The sequence below is a fragment of the Vanessa tameamea genome, chromosome 3 (genome assembly GCF_037043105.1).
Source record: "Vanessa tameamea isolate UH-Manoa-2023 chromosome 3, ilVanTame1 primary haplotype, whole genome shotgun sequence".
Lineage (NCBI taxonomy): Eukaryota > Metazoa > Arthropoda > Insecta > Lepidoptera > Nymphalidae > Vanessa > Vanessa tameamea.
In genome coordinates, this window is record NC_087311.1 from 981,909 (window position 1) to 1,007,452 (window position 25,544).

The following is a 25,544-nucleotide window of genomic DNA, read 5'->3' on the forward strand; positions in this document are numbered from 1 at the left end:
AAAAAGTCTGGATTTAAGCTTGGGTACCTTCACAGGATTGATTGAACAATAATTGTGGAAAATCTAAGAATTGAAAAAGAAATTAAACTAAAAGCAAAGTTTGTATCAATATCGTGATAATTTGGTTTTTAAATTTTAATGCACTGTTTATTAAAATTCCTAACGAATACTATATTTGCGAAGTTTGTTTGTCCCACGTTTACATCTTAACTTTAAACCTGATGGTGAATTTTGCATACACGTCAGATGTACTGAAAAGGACAGAAGGTAACCTAACTTACCACGTGGTCTAGAACATATTATTTTGAAGAATTATTGAATCGATCGATCGATCTTATTCAGAATAAAAAATATTTTATTTTTAAACTATAGTCAAAATCAAAATATACTTTATTCAAGTAGGTTTTTACCGTGAAGAACCGGCAAGAAAATCAGTAGTTACTCTTTTTCAACATCTAAAAATACAGCTATGTTAGTTAAATACAATTATATACGTTCTGTATGTTATGTCTCCTGCCTGGAAGTCAACAAGCATTAAATCCACGATTTTTTATTATCTATATAATCTTGTATCGAATAATATGCCTTCTTTACCAATGTATTTTTTACAAATGATTTGAATTTAGGAAAGGTCAAAGTTAAAAATGTCTACGGAAATCCAAAGAATAATTGCTTTTAACCTTTGTTGCACGCATCCTCAATCCCAAAGTAAACATTACGAACTACTCACACCTGTCACGTGCGTTGGTTTTGACAGGTTTTTTATTGGATTTTCGTATTTCGCTTCTCCATTCAATAACTTCGGGTACGCATTACGTAGTTAACTGAGCTGTGAAATGCTTTGCGCGTCTCTCATGTGATGTGTCAGTCAATTATGAATGTTATTAAGAGAATTATAAATTGAGTTATAATTTGGAGGAATGATTTTAATCCCGAAATCAAATTTATGGTATTTATTGAAAAGTTTACTGGAATTTAGCATTCGGTTTTGAACACTAAAATATTGAATTTTTCATGGAGTATATGGATATAAAAAAATTATAATCTACTAGCAACTTTCCTGGAATTATCCTGATTTTATTATCTTTAATTTCCGAGAAGTACCACGGTTGGTTCCCAAGGTTGGTGGCGATGTACGGAATGGTTAATATTTCTTACAGCGCCATCGTCTGTGGGCGATGGTGAATACTTACCATCAGGTGGCATTTGCTCGTTCGCCAACCGACATATTAAAAAAAAAGAAAGTGCAATGCATCGTCTATTTATACGCTGGTAGTATATCTATAAGAAATACAAAATAAATAGGCATAGGCATTCAAATTGTTCAAACCCATACCGTTTTAGATTAATTATTGTCAGGAGGTCTTTCGAACAGTTTTAACAAAGAGTGCCACTTGTAGTTATAAACGACGAAGGGCGGCCATTGTCCTGCCTCCTGTGTCCGACATAACCCAATAATTAATTATTAATGAAGGACCACTCGATTGGCATTTAATTTCTGGAGGCTATTGTTTAATGGGAAATAGTACCTTCCATAAGGAAGAAAGAAACTTCGAACGTTCGAATCCTGTAAAACATATCTTTGTTTGTAACATCATCAACATTGTAAAATAACAACTATGAAATCGCCTCAGATGCTTTATATAGAGTCACTATATACCCAAAGATTGTACAAAGTAACGCAGCAGGAAGTACGTTCATGTATTTAAAATATGTATTATATTGTAGTGGATCAATAAAATATTTTAAGTGTAAAATTTAAAAATATATGAATGTGGATTTCTCAAATAGATTTGCGTTTGCCGCAAGAACCTCAAAGCATAGAATATCGTGAATCCTCTCGAAGAAGTATTGTAGTTGTTTTAAATACATTGAATATTTACCAAGACTTAATATCTAAACGGTCGGTATTAATACGGAAATGAATGAATTGCAACTCGATTATTCGATCATGCAGGTAATATAACAAATATTGGATGTAAAAGTCCAATAGACAAGGCGTTAGAAAAAGAAAATCGCGGCTTACGCAGCATCACGTCCGTTCCACGGACATTTCGACAGATGCCTGATTGCGTTTCTGTATTCTGTAACAAAGCAAGAAAAGTGGAACTGCCATTTAAAACGGTTTCAAAGAGAATTGTATTCGCATTTATTGATACTAATTTCGTTTTGACGGAAGAGTAGTTCAGTTCCGTAAATAGGATGGAAATTGATCCATAATAGAACAGAGACAACTGAAATTTGGAAAAGATAACATTTCTTTTAAATTTTTCTCATCATTTGAGTGTTGCTGATTAATACTGTTATAAAAATATATTGTTACTCAAGTATTGATACTTAAGGTACCTACTTATAATTAAGATTATTTTATTGATTAAATAATCTTAATAATCGTAAATGTCCCTGGGCTCTTTACTTAAATTTTGGATCACATTCCAAGATTGCTCTAATGCACCGAGTTGATGGATACTCTCTCACCCGCCACATGCAGGTTTCATTCACCGTCTTACACGAGATATATTATAAAAACAATTTTCGCACATAAAAATTCAGTCGGGCTTGCAGAGTGTTGAGTTCAGAATCATCGATTAAGATTCACATATTCTATCCTACTGGACCATAGCGGGTTATTCATAAATTTTACAGTCGAATATGTATTATTAATAGTTATTTTTACATAGGTTTCAATTCGCCAATTAATGATGTAATAACACGCAGTTTACACGCCCGGGCAAAATCACTTTCATAACAAAAGAAAAAATATTATGAACTGACTTACTGAGTAAAACTTTTTCGAAGAAAACAGTTGAAAGAACTGTGTGTTATAAAAACTCCCTAAGAATTTTATAGTTTTATTTTTTATTCCCGCTTGTTACTCCTCAGAAGATCTCCTCAAAAAAAGCGACAAAAAATGATTCCAAGAAGAGGTAATTTATTGTTGGTTTACAGAATTCTTAAAATATAAAGGTTAACGTATATTAATATCTAATTTAATATTAATTAAAAAACAATATAAAACATATCATTATACATAATATGATATACTTATGTAGAAGTTTGTAAGTTGACAGAGTTCTACTTTCGCTTCCGTGCCTCGGAAAGAGTATATTACACATGTATATCTTTTTTATCATAACGGTAGGCGGCCGGGCAAATAGGCCACTTGTTGGTAAGATGTCACCACTGCCCATAGACATTGGGGCTACAAGAAATATAACCATTCCATGCATCGCCAATGCGCCACCAACCTTAGAAACAAAAAATGTTATGTCCCTTTTGCCTGTAGTTACACTGGTTCATTCACCTTTCAACGCGGAAACTAGCTGGAACAACAATACTAAGTTTTGCTGTTTGGTGGTAGTATTTGACGAGTAGGTAGTACCTATTCAGATGGGCTTACACAAATCCCTATCACCAAGTAATATCAAACCACTGGTCCTTCGCTTGATCGGTTTCCTGTCGTAATTGCCTGCCCATTGGATAATAAGGATGTACCCGTTTGCGTACATATTTTTGCACTATTAAACGTTTGCGCCCTCCTTGAATTTTGAGATTAGTCGTACGGAATTCGGTCAGGAGGCAAGTTATTTTATTTGCTCACATTATTGCATGTCAACGCCTGATTGGATTGAATGGTAATTTCGGTATGATGTTCATCCAAATCTATTCAGGGATGTAAAAATTATGTTGGAATAAATAAACTAACGTCTTTACGTCAATGAATCTTGAAAATAACATAACTATAAAATAACTCCTATTTTGGGCAGTTGTGGTTTTAATTAATTCGGTTAATTCTACAAAATGACGATTTAAAATTGCTTGCAAGAGCCTACTTGGACTATAAAACATATTATGATTATACATAATATTATATAAGCTGAATTTTGCTTTAATTTGATTTGTAAATATATAAGGTTTGGAGAAGATACGTTTAATTCGAAACAACAATTTAGCTAAACGTTTATATAAACTGATATAAATAAACAGATTAATTTTATTAAACCACATAACGATAAATAGCGACATTGCACAGAAGCGAACTATAAAATAACCGCCGGCTACAACATAAAAGCAATTACATAAGCTTTCTAAAATATTTATTTTAGGCCCCATGCAGCGGGACAGTAATAGGCAATTACATTACTTTATGCAGTGCTGCGAGCGAAAATATTTTTTTTTCTTTACGTCCTCTATATGTAAATTAAGTGCGCATAGGCTGTGCACTAATTTTTAAATTTCGAATGATACTATTGTCTTTTGAGTTATATTTAACTTTATAAGTATTTTTTTTTAATTCGTTTCTATATGCCTATGTTCTTATGGAGCAAGGTGTTCGTTTCTGAAATAAAATTCGGGTATAATTTTAACTTTGCCGATTCATAAATTCAAATCATTTATAAATACCTTAACCAATTATAAATATTATATAGATAGTGTATGTACATGGTACAAGTACTACTGTTGACTGTATTATATATATTTTTATTTGACTGACATAACTTTGTATTTGAAAATGTTGGAAAAGAGTACTGAGTTTCTTACCGGTTCTTCTAGGTAGAATCTACACTCCGAACCCGTGGTAGCTTTAGTTTAATACAGTTGTGTAAAATGACGGTTCATAAGTGTTTGTAAAAATCTAAATGAATAAAGAATATTTTGATTTTGATTCTATCCAGATCAGAGGCTTCTACTTCATAGTTTCATGACGGGTTAAGATAGCCGACAGATATAAATACTTTCTTATTTACAGTCTTAGTTAAGATCACATTACCAACCAAGTACATAGTGTTATATAAGCAATGCTTAGATAATATATGCTATTAGTTTCAGTATCAGTATCTACTACCGCTTCTATATGAGATACTGTTCTTTAATGGATTTGTCGTTGATTTCGATGTAGAAAATAATATGCTAATGTTTAATTGTCTTTAAAATAATTCGATACTTAACTATGGTTTAACTTTCGTCCGTATACACTTCGAATAGTGATTATAAATTGTATCCATTAAAATAATTGCCTTGCAAATTATAAGCTCGACTAATTTCATCAGCGACCAGGCGTCTGGCCAAGTATTGTTTCAGCTTTTTACTTGCGTTGTTCCATCGCAAAAACAGTCGTTCCATTAATCTGCCAAGAAACGTTTCATTAGTAATTCACAAAGTGAATTTTAATGCAACTCCTCTGTTCTCAGCGGAACAAGGTTCGAAGTTTAGCCAAGTTTTTTTTTCGCTCCGGCCCCGCTCCTCGCAATCAGAGCGAAGTTGGGAGTTTATCGTGGAACTAACAACGACTAGCAAGTTGCAGTTTGTAGTAACTAAAAGTAGTACGTTTCGCACGTTTTTGCGAATCTGCCGCACCGCGGACGTTTCGGCGATATTCATAGTTTGGGGGCTACTTAACAAACTGTTGGGTAAATCATGCTCGTTTTTCGTTCTGAATTCCCTAAAAATTTATCTGGCTTCAAAAATAAATAGTAAATGTAAAGTAAATGTACTAAAATGTAAAAAAACTCAACAATAAAAAAAAATATATGTGCACCAAAAAATATATTTGAAATCGGTACCACAGATGGGATCAACCGGGTAGATTCTCAATAGGAAAATAAATTTCATCGTGTAGACCATTCCCTATTTATATTTAAAAATATTGTGATGGTAAAAGCATTTTTCAGATTTTGTCGCTGAATTTTTTGAAAGCATATTTTTCTGTAGTGCCTTTGATAGTTGGACAGGTTTAAGCAATAGAACGTAGAGAGAGGTTGCGCGCAGATTAGTCGCGCTTTAGATAAAAAGTTCGACTGACACGAGGATTTATTAGTCTGTCACATGGCCGATACGCGGATTATCCCCGATCATATACCTTCCAACTCTAAAAAGGAAATCACTGAATTTGAAACATTTTCAAGATATTCCTTATTCAACTGTTGTTGATGGGAGTGTAGTGTATTATGTATTCCAATATATATATTTTAGATTTCGGCAGCGCAGTACAATGAAAACTATGTAAATTATTTTAAACATTATTTTTAAGATAGAGTATGTTTGGAATTGGGTTTTGGAGATTGATTGAGTCTATCTAAATGGATGTATTGCGAAAATAAAAGGTGTAAATAATTTATATAAAGCGCTTGCCCGAGCTAACTTCCCTATCTTTGGTTACGTGTTTTAACCCCGTCTCGAGATTCACATTATTCAAGTTTAATAACATTAAATTAACAAGTATTTTTTAAATAAATAAATGTATTTATAGAATATTGTTCAGTATCGAAATTTGATATTCACATTTAATTAAAAATGACAACATTTATTGAACAATCAATATGAGTATATTGTCAGTGGTCGTTATCATGCATCCTATTTTTTGGTCTTGTTGGAAAAAATATAAGTACGCATTTCTCTCATCATGTGGGGGAAGAAATACCCTCTATATAACTACGGGTACCTATCTTCTCTTCGAGGGGCATCAAGGGATATTCTGCAGATGCTACCATAACGGTTGGCTCTCGTATTTGGGCCTCCAAACTAGAAGGTTCCCTTCGTCTCGGCGACGTTTACGGCAGTGTGAGACGGTGTGCATAGCGCTGAAGCCGCCACCGTCTAGTCGTCTTTGGCAGATTGGATCAGTGGAGGCACTTTCCTCAATAAGCAAAGTGGAACACTTCTATATTGAATAAAGATTTTTGACATTAACTTTGACTCCCGCAACGCGGCATCCTTCTGCGTCAAGACAGTTTCACCCACCCAGGCCGCCCTGGCTTCAACCCAGAGCCGGTAGAATTACGCCAGCACCTGCATCTGGAGTTTCCGGTAGTTAAGTAATTTAAATGAAAAATGGATGCCGTGGCCTTGAAGGAATGATGTTTACTGGACGAATTGATCATTATTTAAACCGTATTCACAAAATAATCTTTAAATTTGATTTTTGCTAAATGAGTAGGAGTACTGACATGACCCAAACGAAGCCACATTATAGAAGTGATCTTACGATCCATGAAACAATAACGACTGAACCATGGAATATTTGAAATATCACTTTGAATCGAATCGTAATGGTTATTCCTAATCATTTTGGAAAAAAATCACCTTTGATTCCATTCAATACAAAGAATGTTTTTATACTAGTTTGGGTTTTTTTATCAGAATAATGACAAGGTATCGTCTAGTTGAGCCTCATTTCACTTAGTTATATTATATTTTTATTCACAAAGAATTACGAGTAAATTACGATCAATGGACGAAACCTAGTATATAATAAAATAATATAGTAAACGCATTAACATCATTCGCAATAGCTGATACTTGTACATCGACACGTATCTGCCAAGACGCTAAGCCGACAAGACCCGAGGCATTACGCGTCGGAGCTTAGTAAGTACATGCCTTAATACTCAGCCTTGTTTAGTGGGTTATATGATTTTATACACGGAAGCAACATATAAGGAGAAACGTTTTAACATGTTACGTTAATGATAATAAACTTGTGTTTGCGTTTCTCTCATTAACCAAGCTTTCTGTAGAAGAGAATAAATTATGCGAAGGTATTACGCTTGTAACATCCTATTTAGTTATAAGTATTCCTAGTTTTGTCATAATTATTATTTTAATGGTCTTTTATAATAAGGGTATCATTAAATTGCGTCACAATAAACGTTGTAAAAAATAGAGTCATTGATTTTGATTTTTCGATCTTTACAGCCACTAGCTGAATTTTCATGTCCTTAATTTTTGTTTATAGTTGATCTGATGCTTAGCGGTTCGTTCGTTCGTTTTAATTCATCAAGGTGTTTTGAAGATATTTTTCAGTAACAATTCTTTTGATGAGCTTAATTTCAAATATTTCCTTTGTTTTTAAAAGATAAAATGCTTATCACACAAAATATTATAATTTTGTAACGAAATACAACATATAAAACATTTAAATGAGGAAAAAAATATTTATATAAATTATCCTTTGTCCTTAAGAATGCAGGCACCCGCGCTCCGAATAGTAAGGCAAATGAAAGAATAAACTCCTAGTCCTTCGGTCACCGGATACTTCATAGAGAAGCGTTGGAAGTTTTACCCAATGATTTTTCTGTAATTTTATTACCTCTCATTTTTAAAGGCTTATATTTAACTTCACCTCTTACTTATAAATAAAATAATATAAATTAAATATTGTAATATAATTTATACCAGTATAACCCAATCGACGGAACTGAATTTTTTTTACAGACTTAGTTTTCGTGACAACGCAATCTAGTATACTTACCGTTCAAGTATTCAATAAAACATATTGTGCAAACATTTTTAGAAACATCTTTGCATGTACCGTAGGGTTATTTGTAATGCTGTATTCAGACTGAAGACAAAGAACGGAAAGAAAACGTTACAAAACATTTTATGTTCATTGCAACTTACATGAATGAAGTTACGACTAAAAACGCCGTCAAATACAAAAATGTAACATAGAAACATATTTTTGTTAAAATTGAATGCCTTAACACTACTTTTTATAATATGTTGTATTAATTCTCTATCTTTCTTCATCTAATCTTTCCCAGAGACAAAGTAAATGTCGTGAAATATAGACATTTGTTGATAAAAGAGTAAAGTTAGATTCCTTAAATAAACCTGAATCTTCCTTGCCGTCCCGTTAAGACATTATTTTCTTTCGACTTTTTTTGGTAAGCGACGGAAATAAAAAGGAACCCTGGGCCGTCTTCTAAACTCTATGTGAGGGTTATATCGGATCGTGGATCCAATCCACTGGTCTATCTCGGATCTATAATCACTAGACTAGTATTTAATTTTAAATAAGTGTTTATAAAAATACATTGATTGACGATCTCCGTGGTCGAGTAGTGTGTACACCGGTTTTCACGGGTACGCCATTCCGAGGTCCCGGGTTCGATTCCCGGCGGAGTCGATGTAGAAAAAGTTCATTAGTTTTCTATGTAGCTTGGGTGTGGGTGTTTGTGGTACTGTCGTTACCTCTGATTTACCATAACACAAGTGCTTTAGCTACTTACATTGGGATCAGAGTAATGTATGTGATGTTGTCCAATATTTGTATTTGTATTTATACATGGCATGTAGTCTCATTGAAGCAGCATTATCTATATTCGTTACCGATTAAAAGCAGTCAACCGTCAACGGCGTTTCACCGAGGTGCTAACTTGTTAATTGTGTTTAACTTAACTAGTTCGAGATGTTGCAGAGTAAATAGATAGTGGGTAAGCAAATTTGCTGAATTGTATTTCAGTAAAATAAGTTTTGATGTAATCAATCAGTTGGTCTCAATTAAGTTTTAATGTATTTAAAACTTTCGGCAACGCTCGTTTGTATATTATCTAAGCATGTCTGAGTTTCTTTTTCTGTGAATACTTTATCCCATCAAAAACATTAATGTAAAAATGAGAGCCAAGTCCAATACTATGATATATGCCTTGGTTGTTGACTTCAACGACAAAAGAAGTGAGATCTAAATGGGTGCCAAGTTCAATGGTCCTTCCTGAAATTTATTTATAACTACATAAAATATCATTTCTTCTTATAACTTAGGATAATATATTATAGCCTAAGGTCTGTCTTGGCTAGTTCCGCTTCAATTTCCCTCGCTCGGACACGTCCGCGTCAAGGTTTTATCGCAACGCTCCTATCCCGCTGCTCCGGCGTAGCGTGGCGCGCCGTGTACCAAAATGCCTATTATTATAATATTTTAAAGTATAATGATTTTGCACCATTGATGTGCGCTAAATGCTAGTTAATAACGTAATAAATACGAAAGTCGACTATACTCATAAGTACTAAAACGGAAATATTTAGATTTAAAAAAATTAAGGGTGGTATTCAACTCGTTATATATTCACGTGAAGACCTTAAAATCCACATTAAGACCGGCTGCCATAAGTTTTGATTGCTGGTTCTTACATCATTTTTTTTACAGTTATTACAGGAACTAAGTATATAAGTGTTCCTAATAGAAACAATAAAATGAAAAGTTATAATAAAATGATAAAAATTTACTAGTTTCAGATTTTTTACTTTATATTGGCCTAATTATCTACCTGCATGCCAAATTTGAACTTTCTAGGTCACCTGGAAGTAGGTTATAGTTTTGATGTATAGGTCAGTCAGTGATAAAAATGACGATTTTTAGACATTTATATCTAAATAACCGTTTGAGATTGCATTTATGAAATTCGGAACACACATGTATCTCACAAGTCTCAATATATGAGCCAAATTTGACACGTTTATGTCAGATAGTTTTTGAGTTATGAGGAGGTCAAAAGTGGCACCAAATGGTTCGTGTAATATTACACACGGTGCTGCTCGCCAGTTCTTTTACTTGAACTTGGCTGACACACTACCGCGTGTCTAGATAAATAGTTACAGGTGATAGGAGTATCTGATTTAGATCCTCATTCATTAAATACTCGACTGTTAACCATCGATGGGTTATGATATTATAGTTCTAGTATTACGGTTTGAAATTTTAAATTACCAGTGTAACTACAAACATAATATATGTACTTAACAACTAAGTTTATACGTTTCGCAGAGATTTGCTTATGTATATGTTGAGAGGGGTGAGGAATGGGGAGGGAGCGAAATCTCGGTCGCCCATTGAGAAGAGCTTCGCCGAGCTACGAGCTGAGCAAAACACGGGATGAGCAGCGGATGCTGTGGACACAAGCCCACTCCGATCAATGATAAGGATGGCTATCGCGGTGGAATACTTATGTATGTCATAAGAAGTGTATTTCAATACAGAGACAAGATGTTTTTGTGAATCTTCGTAGTGTCCGCTTTCCGAAATATAGCATACCTAACCTATTTAAAGTCTAGACTTTATCCGTGTCAAAACTTTTGACCGGAAAAGTATTCTGACAGTAATATTTATGAGTATATCTACTCGTAGTATCTATCGCTCAAAGCCGACTTAAACCTTAAACAAAGATAACTAAAACAGAATATTTGATAGTATTGTAATATAGAAGATAAAACTTATAGTTAAATTCGATACAACAAACAATTACTTAGCAATCCAAGCTTGAATTTAATTTAAATTTAATTGAGTCCTACGCCATCGAAGTCCTCGAGGTAACTTTGTATTTGAAAGTAAAATAATAATTTGAAACGATCGATATCTCATGAAGGAAGTATTTTATTTAGGTTTTATAGTATGTAATATAGCTAAATGTTTTATTAAAATACGACATTTTCCAGCTAAGTTTCACTTCAAAAATATGTTTAATATACAAAGTCCTAAGTTTCAAATTTTGTTTGTACTTTGTGGCTTTCTCAAATGTAATTATTTTAATTCACCACTTTATTAAAGTGATTTCATTTTTCTATGTTTTAACAGGAGCACTCCATCTTTCCTCCTGTTACTTGTTAGCGTGACACGTATCGATGTCTGCGGCGTCACGGCTGAAATAAATGGCCTTCAGCTGCCTATACTCCAGGCTTATCTCAGCAAGTGACGATAAGGATATAGAGTGGAAAATTATGTAACTAAAACATTATTACTATAAATTTAACTGCTTTCTGTTAAATAAAAAAAAAAAACATTACGCTAAAAAAAAGATTAATTTTTTGATGATATTTTTTTAAATCTTCAGGTAATATTATCAATATTTAAATAATTTATTTAGATATTGAGAGATTCATTAAAATTTTTCTGTGTATGTAATATGTCCAGAGGCAGTTCAAGTCAAGTGGATTCAGCAAGTGGGCAGAGATCCGGAGAGAAATAAGCTTGAGTTTCATTTTCTGCACTAGAAATTTCATTTATAACTTCTAGTATTGCTATTGCAATGTCTGCTCTAGCTGACCATCTTATATAAGGAAGTATTTTTGTCGCTTTGAATTGTTTATCTAAGAATTTCGAATGAAAACGATAATGTTGCGATGAGTCGATACAGAAAATGTGAATACTTTTTACACAAACTATAATTAAAGTGGTGTAATATTTTAATACGGAAAAATATCAATTAAATTTTTAAAATAATTAGGATTTAGAATCTATCCCATTTAGGACTGTCACTTCGTAGTTGGGTATGGAATATTGCATTTTGCGTCTTAGATTTTAGTTTCCTGAGGGCCTTAGTCCGCTTTAAGTCCGTTACTGCATATTAAGTAAGACAGACTTTATCGCTAAACCTTTGGTTTCGGTTTGAAGGGTGAGTGTACCAATGTGATTACACTCACAAAGAACACAATATTTAATTTTTTTGGTTTGTGGTACGCTAACGATGGAAAAAATAATTTATATTAGAAGTGACCTGTGAATTTTGCTCATCTGCCATCCTAATATACATATATGGCAGCGCGTTGATAATTTCAGAGGGTGATTTAGTATTAATCATAGTTTGCCTATTTTTAATGGCGTTCGAGTTGTTTGTGATCAATTGTTTGTGTCCTGTCTGATAATTATTGTGATTTTTGTGATAACAAATTGTTTATTTGTAATCGAATATTTATGTTAAGAGCGGGCAGTCCCGAATAGGGTAGTGTGTCGTAAAACGTGCTGACAGCTGATTCATTCAACTCACTTTCTAACCTATTGGCTTTCAATCTAAGTTAATCAACCAAATCGTATTATATTTTGTGTATTTGTACTGGGACATTAAATAATAGTGTACCGAAGAATTACAACGTATCTTTATTTCTGATATTTCACCATTATCACGCCCACCGTGGACGAAAACAACCAAGAACATTTTAAAGGTGATGATCAGACATATATATATATATATATATACTCTGCCGTTTGACTTAATGGAAAGGAAAAATAGGATTGGTTCCTCATAATTAATTCCTCGAAACTGCTACTGCCTATTTTGAGCACGAGCATGCATCGTTACCTGAAATCTTCTAGACAAATATTTTTTTACATACGTGAAAGTTCCTCTATTTCGACCTATTTGCGTTATTTAAAAAATTAATTCAATCAATCAATTTTAAATTAAATCTATCTTGAAGCTGAACCTATTGTTTATTCACGACGACGTTGCATCTCCAACTGTACGAGTATATATTTAAAATGCAAAATATTTTATATTCAAGTTATCCTAAGCGATAAGCTAGTTCTTTTCAGGACATCCCTCAAGACACCGAGTTGTGTTCGCAATAAACGTAGCATCTCAACTCGTACTGTGACACTCGTAACGTTCGTCCCCGGGAGACGTGAAAAACGTACAGTTATGATGAACAGTATAACATTGGATAAAATACTGAGTTTTAAAAGATCTTATTTAACTGAATATGTGATTAAACTTTAATAAGTATTGTATATTATACTTATTAATAATCTAATGTACGGTCCGTACAGCCTTTTAGTGATAATTGATTGTTGGTAACTGATAGTTGATAGTAGTGTGGATTGAAAGTCTCTGATATATGATATTGATTGATATAAGTAAGTAAGAACTATATGTTATAATGATATGAGCGCGCGCGGTATGATTGCTAGCCGTACACAAACTGATGAAATAATGTGAAAATGCTTATGCGACGATACATAGCACTCACTGTACGCGCTGCCGGGCTCGTACATCTAATAAGTACAAGATTGTAAAAAAATATGATGTACTCATGTTGATGTGAGAGCCGAGATGGCCCAGTGGTTAGAACGCGTGCATCTTAACCGATGATTTCGGGTTCAAACCCAGACAGGCACCACTGAATTTACATGTGCTTAATTTGTTTATAATTCATCTCGTGCTCGGCGGTGAAGGAAAACATCGTGAGGAAACCTGCATGTGTCTAATTTCAACGAAATTCTGCCACATGTGTATTCCACCAACTCGCATTGGAGCAGCGTGATGGAATATGCTCCATACCTTCTCCTCAACGGGAGAGGAGGCCTTAGCCCAGCAGTGGGAAATTTACAGGCTGATTATGATGTTTATTATGTTTATGTTTATGATGTACTCATATTTTTAAAAGGGCCTCAATGTTAGTTTGAACTTAGTTCGTTGTTATGCTGTTTGAAGCAAACGTTAGATCTGATGCAATAGGCTATTTGACAATGCGAAAAATAAAGTGTCGATTATTGTAATCAGTATATATTATGAGTTTAAAAGTGATTATTTATTAACGAAAGTTGTAAATAATAACAAAAATCCATAAATAAAAAAAGGATTTTATAAACGTTTGTCACGTGACACAAAACGCTCCTGATTGGTCGAGTTTATGATGACGTCCCTTGCTTGTTAACCTCGTTTGCCTACTGTATGTGGATTATATGTGCCACAGATTACAATACAGTCAAGTGACGTCACCGACCCCATTGCAGCGCCATATTGTCAAAGTAGCGTTTTTGCGCGCTATTTAAATATGGAAATTTTAATTTGATATTTTTCAACAAAATGTACTAGAATTAAAAAAAACAACTTTTACTGGGTTCCTTAAGCTCTACTAAATAGTATTAAATGGATTTTAAAAACCAGTATTAGTTATTTAGTGTAAAACGTTTTATTATTGTATTCAAAGTGATCTGATTTTTGTTTTTATGTTGTTATTGAAAATAAACTATTTGATAGCAAATATGGTGTTTTGATTATAATCGCCACCCTCGGTACACGTTAATTTACAAGATTAAGAAAGTTTTAGCATGTAAACGTCCCACAACTGGACTCCTATTTTGAGGAGTATGTTTCGAGCTTAGATCACCACGCTTCTAATGCTAATGCGATTGTGGGTTAATATATGCATATATATATATATATTTATATATACATATATACACAGAATGATAATTTTCCACATGTATATCAACCCACAATCGCACATATATATGTATATATTTCTAGAGTGGTGAGGAAGTATGTAGTCATCCTCACGACTCTATATCCTTCGGTTATCCTTAACCGTCGAACATAAGACGAACATGCACATGAAAATTCAAGTATATAGTGTAATCTTTGGTCTCAACCCACTTAACTTGATATCATAATAATATAAGATAGAAATTATATTTATTATAATGTAAATTTGAATACATAATAAAAATATTTTTAAATATATGAGGCGTATAATATTATTCGAAATCATATTTAAAGCCTCAGCGATAACAGTGCAACTAAGCGAGATAACTACAACAAAGAGACTCCGCGGTCACTTGGACGCACAAGTGTGATCGTAGCTTTAGAAATGATTCCATTGCGAGCGTTTCCTATCCCTTAGAGCATATTTGTGATCATTAATTTGTATATACCGGCAATTTGTCTATGGATAAAATGTTGTGACGTCATAGAACATGATCTTTAAGTGAAATATCAATGTAAACTAAAATAAAAAACTATTTTTTTTTTTTCAATCTTTATATTTTTAATAACAATTATTGTGAGTACAAATAGTACAACATCGATTTATGTTATTGATTTCATTGTTATTTATTAACTAGCTGAATCATGTCTTTACCCGTGTGAAATTTATAAAATTTTATAGCACAGGAACTTTCACCTCCATTTTAACTCCCTCCTCCCTTGTTTCATCTAAATCGGTTCAGCGGTTTAACCTATTCAGCGGTAACAGACAAAGTTACTTTCGCATTTATAACAGTAGTAGTTGTCACGCGCGGTTTTCATTACAAAAAAGTCACCTATGTCCTTCATTGGGGTTCAAGCTTGTTTCATGTTTCAAAAAATCATTTAATTCGTTTTGAAACTGAACGCTCATTGCTCGTTTGACCAATGAGCGTTCAGTATTTTGTAAAATTAGTTGATCAAACTTTATTATTTAAAAAATCTGGCTGTTAGTGTTATTTTTTTAAAATAACTTCTTCTTTGAGTTATATTACCTTTATTATAAATATACAATTTACTTTATGTATATTTTTACATACGTCTTATTTTTACGTTTCTCGTCATCCATCACTCAAGTTTTGATTAAATGCACCCTGAGGGATTTGTTTACTTGTTTTCATAAATCATAGTCATACGTAATACTTTTACTTACTACCTTTAACTTACAATTGGGAAAAGTTTTATACCGTTTAGCAGATGTGCTTGTGAGATATTTATAGACTGGTGTCCACTAATTGAAGGCCCAACTGGATGTAGAGGGCAAACAACTGGCGTTTGCACACGCAAGAGAAATAATCAGCAGTGAATCATGTTCGGCTGCTGATGATGGTGATGGTGAAAAAAAAAAAAATATATATAGAAAAATGAACTGATTTCATTCATCTCAATATACATAAGTTCGATTAGAGATTACTTGCAATCTTAGCAATCAAAGAAGGTACTTACAAAAATTTTAGAAGTTGATACAAAAAAATGGCTGTATGACGGAAAAATATCTTACATATTTTCAGAAAGGTATCTTTGATATTTCAGACCAAAATAGTTTTTACATTTAGTGTTTTAATGAAAATCAATCAGACTAGCCTCTTTCCGGCAGTGGAACATTTAAATCGAATAGAAGATAAACCGAGATTGAATATTTTTTATTCGAATGAAATTATTCTATAAAATAGAAGATAGAATTTAAATATTCACTGAGACCTCGGCACTATACAGGGTGTATAGCATCATAATACTCAACCAATATCGTTACCGCTAACATTATTTTAATAAACGATGAGCCTTGATAACTTGGTCACAGATTAAAATAATACAGTATACAAAGAATAAATATTTTATGATTCCCTGATTAGCTATGGCTAATTAGAGTGGTTATTTTATTTCGATTGCTTTGAAATAAGTTTCTAGTTGTTATATATTTTTGGAAAGCTAAGAAAACGGTTATATGTTTAAAAATATCTGCAGGACAAGTTTCGTAGCGATTTTTTAGTTTTTAAGGTAATTTTGTGGAAAAGAAATCAAAAAAACATTGAAGTAATATCTTTCTCCGTCTCGCATTTCTGAATTTGGACGGATAATTACTATTTTAATATTAACAAATAACCAGTGTTTAATCGTTTTTACAAATCAAAAGAAAAAAATAGATTTTAATTGATACTTTTTTTAAAATAAATTTTTGAAGTTGCATTTTTGACTTATTTTGAAAAAAATTAAAAAACGTGATAACTTAAAAATGGTTAACTTTTGCATCATGCATATGGGGGTCAAAATTATCGCAAATAGTCACCCTTATCACCTCCTAACGGGAATACGTCGAATTACCAATAACCCTGTATAGTTATTTTTTGTACATTTGCTTCTATGGTATAGTCGTATGGTAGTAGTATAGTGTAGGTGTTGGGATGATAGTGGAGGGGAGGGGGGGTGATGTTTCTTTCGAGATTACCTTCACCACCTATGAAAAAGAAAAAAAAAACAAAAAGAATAAGGTCCTAAATTCAAAGCCCAGGTCGGGATTGAGGAAATAAAGAGTGCGTATGTATGTTTGTCTGTAGTGAAGGCGTAAGGCACCTCGTATAAATTTATTTAAAAAATAACTTACATCACACAATAAATGCGCAATATAATAAAAATATATATATACCCAACATTCCTCTTAAATACAAATTAATTAATCTTTATTTAAAACAAACATTTTTACTCTGTGTCTTTTGTTACGGTAAATAGAATTTTACCCGCAAGCGTCGTAAATAAGGGGAAGAGTAGAGAGGTGAGAAAAAATAGTGACTAGTACTCACTCCCTCGGGGGCTATTAATGAATTGGGCCTACTTCGGTCTAGTGATAAATACTGCAGGCGCAAAAACATCCTTTTCGTGTCCGATCTTATTGATCACGTGTGGTTTATTGTTGCTCTATTGAGCTGTAAAAGAACAGCGAGAATAAACGATACCGATTATACAATAGTACCAAACCTGGTAAGGTTATTTATTCGAAAACATACAACTTATATATAGCATTATAAAATATATAAATTTATTCAGCGAAACTCACCTTTAAATAAAACATTACTTATCGTAAATATTCAAGTTTTTTTTTGATAAACAATGGTAGCAATGTTAGATTACTAATATTCCTAATTAATTCTCTATTTAAGATTAAAACTTGTGTTAGGAGTGGGGACGACAACAGCCCAAGGGGTTAGGATCGATCTTGCGACTTTTCACATCGCTAGGCGGCCCTTAAACCAATACGCTATTGAAGTTTTAAGTTAAAAAATGGTCGAATATTAATGACCCAGTATATAGATCTCAATCGGATATAGCATGTTCAAATCCGGTAAGTACCACTGATTTTTCGGGTGCTAATTTTGTGTTCAATGATTTATTTTTTATTTTTATGGTATAGTTTGGCGGGCGATTATATGGGTCACCTGATGGTAAGTGGTCACCGCCGTCCATAGACAATGGCGCTTCCTTACATCGCAGAAACACTGGCTCACTCACTCTTTAAACCGGAACACAACAATAACAAGTATTGCTTCTTGGCGGCAGAATATCTGATGGGTGGGTGGTACCCAGACGGGCTTGCACGAAGCCTTACTACCAACAGAGTTTAATTACCGTGCGGCAACAACGGAAATTGTTATTAGATAATCTCCATTTGTTGAATGAAATTTTGTTAAATGAATGATTGAGCAACGCTTACAAAAATTGTGTATAAACATTTTAGTCATATGAAAGGTTTCGAAAATAAATAGTAACTCTGTTACTATCAGTTGACGTCATTCAAAGCATTCGACGTGCAAAACGAGAGATAAGCCTATCAGACGGGACTTTTCGTTTTATACGTGCAAAAAATTGTATTGTTTTTTTTTTTACGTGTGTTATTTTTAATTTATTTAAACACATTTAATTTTAAAATGGCGACGTCGTTGTTTTCTTTTTTTAACACACATATATTAGTTTTGTTTTATTAGGTAAGTTAATGTTTGTCCTGCAAATATCCCACTTCTGGTAAAAGGCATCTTTTCTTGAGACCTAGTTCGGAGTTTATTCCACCACGCTGCTCCATTGTGGGTAGAACTGTAGCAAAAAAACATCCCACAGATGCATATTACATCATGACGTTGCCAAATCTTAAGGTTATATAAATAGAGGTTTGAACATTTCGCGATATAAATATATTTTTTATCAACGCAATCCCGATAGTCTACGTTTAAATTTCTCACCAGGGGCACTGAATATTAATGTACCTATTCGTAATAGTACAATACACGAACGCTACAGAAAGGAAGGCCAATGTTTTTTACCTAACTTTTTACATTCGCCCTTCGGACCTTTGATTTCGTGGGAATATTGTTCATGTTATCTGATCTATATTTACATATTTTTGCCTTCACACTTTCTCGTCCTCGAAGTTTTGACCCAAATTTGATTACTGCGGAGATATCAAGCTTCGTGCAATAACAGTTGTTCCGATATTTGGTTTTATATACTTATACCGTATTTTCTATATTCGATTTTCAAATTGTATTTTTTTTTTATAAATAGGTATTTATAGATTAGCAGTTACTAAATATTTGTCTTTGTTGTGTTTCATAATGAGTATATATTTCTATTCAAACTCCTATAGATCTGTTCAGTAGTAACAGTCTATACCACCGAATTTTGTGCATATATATGAATAATATATATATACACATATAGTATTCCCAACGCAAATGGTTTCTTAAAATGTACCACAAATCTGGCACAGATTAATAATTTCTACAGACATGTCATTGTTTTATTAAAAATATATATCAATAACATGAGATTAGCCTCGGTAAGTTTATAAATAATGTTACTATATAAACAGGTATGCATCTATCGCAGTAATCGGATTTCGACGTTTCAAAGATATGCAAATCGAGACAAATCTCCAAAGGGAATTATTAAGTTGCTTGTTAATTGACTTTGCTATGCTCTTTCACAAATCAGGGACACTAACTACCAACATTTTAAACGTGATGTTAAGTTGGTCGTTCATTAGCCACCGTTGAAAGTTGGTCTATTTCGTCGTCTTTTGGCGCGTCTAAGGGGTACTAGATGGCAGATACCCATCATTTTTATAGGAAGCCCGACTCCTGCGCCGGGACGGCAAACGGCACGATTTTATCTTATATACGAATATTTTCTTCGTCGCTCTCTTCTCCATTGTGTGTACGTGGTGCGTATAAAATATAATTCGTTTCTATATACTATAGTAATAATAAGACAAAAATATTTATTTTATACGTTTTTATATTTCATGTTTTTATTAATTTTACTCCAAATTTATTTATTAGTTTTCATAATATAAATTCAAGCCGAGTTGGCCCATTGGTTAGAATGCTTGCATCTTAACCGATGATTGCGAGTTCAAACCCAGGCAAGCACCACTTTAATTTTAATTTACTTAATTTGTGTTTATAATTAAAACACCGTGAGGAAAACTGCATGTGTCTAATTTCAACGAAATTTACCACATGTGTATCCACCAACCAGCATTAGAGCAGCGTGGTGGATAATGCTCCAAACCTTCTCTTCATGGAGAGGAGGCCTTAGCAATGTAGGTATGGGAAATTTACAGACTGTTAATTTAATATAATTATACAGACATATTCATTCAATAAACAACAATTTAGACGATCCAAGTCACAAAAATTGTGGCACTTGTATACACTGTTACCGAAAACAGACGAAATATAGGAATTTAATAATTAATCAGAATTATTTTACTTGGTGGTAAGGCTCTGTGCAGACCAGTCTATATATGTACTACCCAGTCATATAGTCGGATATCTTACTACCAAACAGTAATACATAATATTATTGTATTCCAGCTTGAAGGGTAATGAGCTAGTGAAACCACAGACACCCGAGACATTATATCGTACATGTAAGGAATGATTAATATTTCACGTTCGTTTACATAAAAAAAACAACAATGACGTTTATTGGCATAATAACATTGACAAAAATTGCGTGGTACATAGTATTAATGTCAGGGAACAAGCATGATCGAGTTTAGTTGCTAAGTTTAGTATTTACTTGACTACATAATTATGATCAATGTTAATACCAGACCTATGATTTGGAGGACAGAAATAATCCATTAAGTATCGATTATAAGCACATTCATAAAATGAAATTAACTTGAAACATCAAATACTATGAAGAATAAAATTTCAGAAATGGTAACGTCAGAGCGCCTTCGTTAAAAATAAGTATATTAATAAGTAAAAAATAAACATATATTTGTGTGTTTCACTACTGCCTAAGTTTGGGCACTCGGCTCAGCTCTCGAACATCAAACATATACAAAATCTTCCTTCAAGTTTCAACTACAGCTGTAATTTCCTCTACTGTTATCTCATTCCATCTAATCAGATTACGAAAGGTTACCCTTTTGTGAGCACTCGTCTTAAAATACTCAAATCCGATTCACTGTTGGCAGCGACTCAAACGAGCGGTGTGATTGAGTACGGCCAGATTCGGTGACTGCGCTGGGCCCTCGCGGCTGGCACTTGGCACTTGCTTACAATTCGCCAATAAAATGTTCGAATTTCGATTGGCAATGCTCTCAAAGTACAACATATTCTTGATATGTTGATTCTGTGATCTGTTTGCGTTGGGATTTTCTTAAATGTAAAATTTTAGTGCACTGGAAAAATAAAACTAACTTGTTTATTATACTTTACTAAAGGTCATAATTTTAAATGTTATATTAAGCTTTTATTATTTAATTTAATAATAACTATATACTTTTTACATTTGACAGGTGGTGTGCTGGTGCTAAGGTAGTATACTCTTGGTTGTAGGACTTTGTGAAACCCGCCTCCGTAGGCACCAACCACTGATCATATTTTCTATCGCCAAGCAGTAATCTTTGAAGGGTAAGTCTGACTATAAGGACTATGACTGGAGCCAGTGTAACTACAGGCACGAGGGACAAAATATCTTAGATCCCAAGGTCAGTGGCGCATTGGTGATATAAGGAATGGTTAAACTGTTTTGTATGGCGCCAATCTATTTAGGCTGTTGTGACCACTTACCATTCGATCGTAAAAAAAATGTCAATTTTCAATGCGTCTTCTCCTTTTGAAGATTTAGAGAATTTAATTTGTCTCATGAATGTTTTCCTTTACAGCTGAGAAGGGGATGAATTATTAAGTCAGATTTTGATTTTGATTTTGATTTCATCTTTTAAATAAATATATTTAAAAAATTCATATCATTGGTGTCTTAAACGTTATTTCGAAAAAACAAACAACTATAACAATTTACGATAGCAGTATATTCATGTTTAATTAAATCAAAATTTTCTTTATTCAAAGATGTTCATAAAAGCACTTTTGAATCATCATGTTATAGTGTAGAATTCAATGTAAAACTACCACCGGTACGTAACGTAGATTCTTCCGAGAAGAACCGGCACAAAACTCAGTATTTAGTCTTTTCAACCATTTTATTACAGAGTATATCAGTAAAATACAAAAAAAAAATTATAAATCCTGCAATAAATATTAAGTCCGTACTTATTTTTCTTAAATATAGTCTTAAAGTCTAAGAGCCAGTGATCGGCAGACTTACGGTATAGTATCAAACTCCATATTACTGTCAGGTATACTGCTTCACCTGCTGTTGGGGAAATGGAGGTTCACTATTCCCATCGAGGGTTCTTTTGAGCACGCGAAGGAGTCGAAAAGCTTAAAAATTTACTTTCAAAACGTGATCGCAGCATGTCCGCCATTTTGATATCTTAAAATATCTTAGAAAAAATATAGAAAAAATTAATGGCAGACACTTACTCCGGTTCCTACTATATTTTTATAATTTCAAAGGTACCTAAATTTGATACAAATTTACGTCATTTCAGCAAAGCCTATATATTTTATATATATAAAAATATATATATATATATAATATTTATACTATTATTATATACATATATTTACAAAGGCAGACACATAGGTCGGTTCTAAGGTGCAGGCAGACCACATAAAAGTTTCTTAGCTGTCCTTATGAAGGTGGATTATTTTGATTCTCGTCCTCTTAATTTGGGATATATAATAACAGTATAAATATTATATTATATAATAGGCTCTCAGTCTATTATATGAAATTAGTTTTATCTAATTAAAAATGAGATTTTAAATAAAGATTAGTCTTTATTTATTTTCAAACAACAAACCATTTTACAATTTTTTGATAATTGTAAACCTTGCTTTACAAATTTCATACCGTGAAATAGTAAATATAAAATATTCTTGTACACAATTAGGTTAGTATTTTTAGAATTAAGGCAATGTTAGAGTAGAAAATATTAATAGATATATTTTTAGAACAAAATGTATGCTCCTTCGAGACTGCATTGCACAGATAAATAATTAATGCACTAGGTACGTGGATTATTGGCCATTTTATTTTTGCAATCGTTCGGTACCGGAAGAGTTGGCTCAGCGCCCGATTAGCTGCCTTAATGGACCACATTGAGAACCGGTTATTATCAACTAGTTAGATATTCGAGGCAAATATTTTCAGTGCTTTTACTAATATTCAATTTTTTAAATCATACAATTGTTATATAATTTGATCAATTCATGAGTGCAGAGGAAGTCTACTAAAATATTTTACCACCAGTACTTTAGCACGTTATATAACTGAATCCTGTTGCATTGATAAATAAATAAATATTGGACAACGTCTTATACATTACTCTGATCCCAATGTAAGTAGCTAAAGCACTTGTGTTATGGAATATCAGAAGTAACGACGGTACCACAAACACTCAGACCCAAGACAACATAGAAAAATAATGAACATCTTCTATATCGACTCGAACCCGGGACATCGGAGTGGCGTACCTATGAAGACCGGTGTACACACTACTCGACCACGGAGGTCGTCAAATTGATGCATCGTATGAAGCTGGAAAGTTATACAGATATAAATGAGGAACATTATCCCACATATACCTAATAGTAATAATATTTGTCATTAAACATAAGTATTGAATAGCTTATAGAAAACAATGTCAGTAAGGATATTTTCTTGTATCGGACTCGTACGTACATACGTAAACGCTTCAGAGGGCGAATTTTTCCGTAGTTGATTTTCAGTTTTTAACCAGTCTTTTAAATTCTGTAAAATTACGATTCAAAAGTACTCGTAAAAGTCTACTTGAATAAAGTGTTTTTGATTTTATTTTATTGACTTAGTTTTTATTCACTAAAACATATATTTTTTTAACAAATTATAATTAAAATAAATCTTATTTTTTTCATTTAAATTACTAAAAGTCATGTTTCAGTACTGGTATTTTTATGATATTTTACAAATAATGCTCTCGGTACTAATATTTTCATCGATATTATAAACCAGTATAAATAAAAATGTTTTTATCGGTAGTAAAGGGCTTCGGGTTCAGGTTTCCTGACGATGTTTTCTTTTAGCTCAGCAAGAGTTGAATAATTAAAATTTAGAACTTTCCAAACTTATTGAGTTTCCCGGATTTAAAAATATGGCATCTACGTAATGCTTTTATTTGATTTGCTTTATACATTTACAGATCGGTTTCAAAGTACATATTAGACATATTAAAAGTGGAAATTTAATGCGTTGATATTAATTGACAGGATTATATGGATTGCAGTACATATAAAAGATCAATTACGACAATTTACTTAAGTCTATTTAGGAGGCATTTTAAAAAGCGTCTGTACAATGTAGATTTTTGAATATCTTAAGTGTCTTTAATTTTATACGAAATAAGTTTTTTTATACAATAAAATCATCTGTTGTCAGTTTTATTCGAGACAAAATACGTGGAAATGGTTTAGTTTTTTTTGTTTTCTTTTTTTTTTTTATGTAGGTAATAGGTAGGCAGACCGAATCGACATGCAGGGTATACAAATTTTAATCCCAATTCTATATATATATAGTTATATCACAAATACGTAAGTAACTCTGTGTTATACCTCTTCATACTGAAACCGCTAAACCGATTTAGATGAAATTTGGTGTGGAGATAGTTTGAGTCCCGCTCACCACTGAACTAAATTGAAGTAAGGGAAGAATAAGCCTACTTTTTATATTCACCCCTTGAGGTGGTAAAATGGGGGGAAGGATTGACGGTTAGTGGTCTATAGGTAAAATTTTATAAATTTCACGTGAGTAAAGCCGCAGGCCCAGCTAGTAATTTATAAATGAATAATCCGTATAAAAGAATAAATGATCTTTCATTTATTTCAAAACCGTAACGCGATGATTCGAAAGTGTTTTATGAGCATAAGTAAATAAAGAATGTTTTGATTTGATTTGATTTGATTTAGCCGGTTAATTGACGAACCTTTATACCTAATATTGACGTATATTTATTAATTAAATCACAAATTATAATCATAATTAATGTATGGCTTAGTGAACATCTGTAAAAGAGATTGAAAAAAATCTTCACTGCATTCGGCATTAAAGATATTTCAAAGCAAAAGTTTTGTATAAAATAGTCTTTTCAAAATGTAGGAGTAAAATTAATGGCTGAAATTAATTGCGAGTTGAAAAAAAAATCTTTTATGAAATATTCTTAAATAACATTTTAAATGTAAAAACATTAATTTTCACCTTTTTTTTAACTCTGGAAGTTATCTTTGTTACTGAGTACCTACGTTTTTATTCTGCAAGTCGTTTTCTAATGGAAGTATTTCAATTTAATTTGAAATAAAA

The 25,544-nt window shown here is 32.7% G+C and overlaps 1 protein-coding gene across 1 annotated transcript in view; it reads right to left on the minus strand.

Moving 5' to 3' along the window:
- LOC113397148 (protein transport protein Sec61 subunit gamma) overlaps positions 1–22,241 on the minus strand; it is a 42,671-nt gene extending 20,430 nt beyond the window's left edge. The window contains exon 1 of the mRNA XM_064217882.1: positions 22,231–22,241. The gene's annotated coding sequence lies outside the window, so the exon portion shown is untranslated. The remainder of the gene's footprint in view (positions 1–22,230) is intronic.
- Positions 22,242–25,544: the final 3,303 nt, after the last annotated feature.